Genomic DNA, 5,048 nt, shown 5'->3' on the forward strand with positions numbered 1-5,048 from the left:
GGATCGCTGTTGGATATGGCTTATTTGTGGAGTTTTCTCGTCCTAGTTATGACTAGGTATTGTTTTGAGGAATCGTAGTTCCAGTGATCGTTTATGGATGGAATTGAGGAATTTTGACTTAACTTGGTGTTGCTAAGTATAGTTTTGAGAGACTCATTTTGTGATTTTGATTGTTGTCAGAATTTTGATATGTGTGCCACTTGGTGGACTTGTGTTTCGAGGATTTAGTTATCCATGATAGGGATGTGGATCCGATGATTGATTTTAGTGTAATCTTGTGGTTGATATGTTTCAAGGAGATGTATAGGACTTTCGATGAAATGTCTTGTGATGGGGTTCATTTTGGTTTTTGGAGGTTTTGATTCGCTTGTCGGGCTTCGAATTCTTGATTGATGTTGTTAATAGGAGAATTTTGAGACATTGGAGTTGTTGGTTTTGTTGTATTGAGGATTGAAGGCCTTAAGCGTAGCGGTACCTATGGCTTTGTTGTCAGAGTTTGGGATTGGCCAGGATGGTCCGGCCGAATGTCCATGGACCATATCTCAACTCTCATAAAATTTCTATCCTCCGTAGTGCTTTTGGTAATGATCATTTTTGACATTGATGTCATTTGTATCGAAAGGTTTCATGGGTAGACCTAGTGGGGGGCAGGTTATGAACTAGCGCCTTATACCGTTATGCTACCATACAAAGTTGTGTGTTGTGGGCGAGTGCTAGTTGCCGTCGATGCTACCTTACTAATGAGTAAGTATGGGCGGGCACTAGACACTGTCATTGCTACCACACATTTGAGTACATCGTGGGCGAGTTATGGCCGCTATTCATACTGCCACGTTGTCTTTGTTCAGTACCTTGATTTGATATGTGGATATCTTGGAGTTCTTTTGGTGGTTATTTTCAGATCCATTTGATGGTTTGTCAGGAGGGATGCTATGGTAGTTGCCTTCCGTTCCCTCATCTGACCTTGGGTTTTATGTGTGAGTTCTGACTTATCGTGTGGCCATATGGTCACTTTTCCTCTGAGAGGTTGTCTCGTCATGAGCACATGGGTGCAAATAACACTAGTCTGTAGATTTCCTTTCAGTTTTAAGGTCGCTGGTGTAGCGTGTTGTGTGGGATACTCGAAGATGTACTCCGTAGTTACCCTGGTTTCGCATTTTGTTTTGTTGGGGCAGGATTTCGGGGATGAAATCCCTTTAAGGTGGGAAAGTTGTAATGACCCGGTCATTTTCATTCCTTTCCCTTTTCTCAGATTTTCACGGATATTTTTTTTCCGTTGATCTTTTCCTTTCTGAGTCAGTTTCTCGTCGCTTAGTGTCGTCTCGAGTGCTCTAGAGTGATTTCTGAGACTCTTTTCTTTGGATTGACAATTTCCTTTGAGGACTGAGTCATTTCCACATTTTTCGTTTTTCAATACTATTCATTTTTCGTCCTTTTCCCTATTTCGTATTTTTCCCTATTTTGTCTTTTCCCTGTTTGTCGCTTTGTTTACAAAACCACACTTCTTGTGTTCGGAGTTGGTTTTTGACTCCACATATCTTCATTCTAAGTGGTTTCCACGAAATACGTATCTTTACTTTTGTAAGAAAGTACTCTGGTTGTTCCCGATGTCCATAGGGGCATGGATGCATAAATTTTCAGAATCTTTTTCTTTTCTTGGGGTGTTTTTCGTAAATATCTTTTGAAGATATTTTATTTCAGGGGTTTTTAAGAAAATATTTTTGGAAAATATTTTCTTTCTGGGGCATTAGTGCAGTTTTCACTTTTTAGAGGGTCCATTGTACAATTAAAGAAAATTATTGCAAAAATACCTCGTCTGGAGCCTGGATCCTCATACGGGATTCATTTTCACATTTCATCAGGTCGTGCACTCTTAGAATTTCCTCCTGGTCGTTGTTTTCCTGTGTCAGGATTTCTGGCCCTAGTTGCCGTCGAACTTGTTTGGGGTATAACTTTCTGCTCGGGACTCCTTTTTTGACACCATTTCTTCCGTTGTTCATCTTTTCTCATTTTGAATCTTTTTTGTTCACAGAGTTTTGCCGTTTGAGCGTGTCTGCTCAAATTCCACTTTTCCAGACCCGACGGGGCCCTTTCGAGGCACTTTTTGAGATTTTCTATAAATAGAGGACTTAAAGAAGAAAAGTCAGATTTTGATCATCTTCCTCCCCCTCTTGGCCGGTAGCTATGGGAGCTCCTTGGACTGCCACCTTTTCTTCTTCTCCTCCACTTGATTTCCTAAGTGAAAAATCTTCGGCCTTAACGTTTGTTGTTCCCCTCGTCATGCTCTATCTTTCACCCTTATTAGAACTCATTTCTGACCATTTTTTGAGTTTGGGTTTGAAGTCAAGTTGTGATTTTGATGGGGCTTCTTGGGGAATCTTGTTCACGGCGTTGTCCCCGACAAAACCCTTCGGTATCGTCGGATTTGGAGCACTTTTTTTTTCGGTGGGCTTTTGAGATTTTCATCTCAAATTGAGGTAAGAGATGTTTTAGGATTGTTTATGTGTTGTATTAAGTATTTCCCATGATTATACAACTTGTATGCATGCTTTTGTTTAAAATCTAGAATTTAATTTAATTAATTTCTATGATTAAGATTTAATTCTCATGATGTTATATGACATAGAATTAAATTGTGGCATGCTATAAAATTGAGTTTTGATATGTTTGTTAATATATATTAAATTTGAATTATTTGAATAAGAATTGCACTTTTTATTTAAAAATTATCTTTTGTGAAAGTTTAATTATCATGGACGTACCTTGCATGAAATTAACTTGTAGCATGCTTTTAAATTAAGTCTTGGCAGGTTGTTTAACATACTTTAATTTGAGAGCATTTGGTTAAGTATGAAAATCTAAAGTTTTTAACTGAAATGATTAATTAAAATCTATTTAAAGGTTCTGTTGGCTTAATTAAGTTTTTAACTTAATATTTGTGATGACTAGGACTTGTATACTAGTATATACTAATTTAGGACCATTTGATGTTGTTTTAGAATTTAGGGATTTAATTATCATGTTTTAATTAAATTCCATCCTATTGATCTAATGACCTAAGTAAGTTTTTAATGTGATTCATGTAATGAATAAGTTATGTTGTTTAAATTAGGGTTCATTTGATTGAGATATGAAACTTAGAGAAATTAATTAGGTTATATAATTAATTTCCGTTTCTATTGCATTATTGATAAAATCATGTGTTTAACATTGATATTATGTTTGAAGCATGATTTTAGACTTGTAATGGATTTATGCGATTATGTTTCAATATTGAATTATATTGTTATAGCGTGTAACGAATCGCACACTGAAGATTCGATATGTGATGTTATTATAGTGTGTAACGAATCGTGCTCTGAAGATTCGACATTGTCATCCTATAGTAGTTGTGGATTTAGAGCATGTATTGTGTGGTTTCAACCTACTTGTGCATGGAATGTAGTTTCGTGCTGCATATATATATTTCGTATATAAGTTGTTAACTTATTTATTTTGGAGTCACTTAGGACATGGTTACTACAACATGGCAAGAGTTTGGCTCTAGTGCGGGAGGTATGAGTTCTCCCCGTCAAGATAGTGCGCACTAGGGGTGGTATTACCAGCAGGTTAGTCCCCTTAATAGCCGTTGAGGTCTCGGTAGAATTCCGAGCTTAAATGTCCAAGTGTTCCACTAATTGATTTCGTACTTTTAAATTTCTAGTTGATAACCTAGAGAATCTATGTCTTGATGTGTGGTATTAGATATTCTAATTATACTGAATTGCTATATTTAGTTGATTTCGCACTTTTAGATTTCAAGTTGATGACTTTGAGAATCTATATCTTATTACTTGGTATAGCATGCTTCTATGTTGGTTAAATTGCATAGATATTGTGATTGTATTTTGTTGTTCAAATGTAGCTTAGGAGTAATCCTATAGATTCATTTGGAACATAGACGTTAGGTAGCATAACCCACTTTGGTTGTTTTGGCACTTTAGATTTCAAGTTGGTAACTTTGAGAATCTATATCATGTTGCTTTGTATAGCATGCTCCTATGTGGTTTGAATTGCATGGACGATGTGATGGATGCTAGAAATGATCTAGGGTAGCTTAGGATGCTCCCTGAGTCTCATCTTGACATAGACGTTAGGTGGCATGAGCCCTTTTAGCATGTTTCACCTTAAGGTGATAAAATTGTAAAACGTTAGGTCGATGTATACTCATTTCCTACGAGTAACTTTTTGCTACTCACCCCAAAGTTACTGAGGCATATTTCAGGTACAGGAATCAAGGTTGAGATTCTCATTATGCTCGGATGATTTGGGGACTTGAAGGTTCCATTCTTGTAAAGGTTGGCTTGAAAAGCCATTTGTAGCCTTATTTGTCAAATGTGTTTATTTGATTCCAAACTTGTATTATGTGCTTAAGCACACTTTTTGACATTCATTCTATGTATATAATTTGTGGCCAAGGGCCAAACTTTGTTTGAAACCCATGAATATTTATGAATGTTGAATTTTGCCTTTAATGAGAAAAGTATGAAAACTAGGGTTTTGATATGTCATTCTCGCACCGGTGTGTGCATTTTGTGTGAAATTCATCCTTTATCATTCATTTGCCATATGTGAGGTGTGTTCAAGGTCCAAACACCATTTAGTTTTCAATTTTGCATTCTAGTTCACATATTGCATTTTTGGGCTAAAATAGTAGAAACCGAACATTTAAGGGTTCATTTTCAAATCGGGTGGTGCAAACTGTGTTCCAGCACCTCTACTAGGTCTCATTAATCATGCATGAAGTGTGGCCAAGGGCCAAACGATAATTTGAAATCATTTGTAAATTTTAAATCTCAAATTTTCCATTTCATGTGCATTTTCGCCTTTTTGGCCGTTGGGGGGTCAAATTTTGCATCGGTAGTATTTTTAAGCCATGGATTATTGTAATGCGTCTTAATAGGTAAGTAACGTTTGCGTGCATGGTCGTTTCCGAGCAAACCTTCTTCTTTGGTGAAATGAGCCGCCTATGGACTCATTTTGAAATTTTGTTGCATACTCTGATTTTA

This window comes from Cornus florida, unplaced genomic scaffold, assembly GCF_030987335.1.
Source record: "Cornus florida cultivar Cherokee Brave unplaced genomic scaffold, ASM3098733v1 CherokeeBrave_3.0.0_Hap2_Chr10, whole genome shotgun sequence".
NCBI classification, from domain to species: Eukaryota; Viridiplantae; Streptophyta; class Magnoliopsida; order Cornales; family Cornaceae; genus Cornus; species Cornus florida.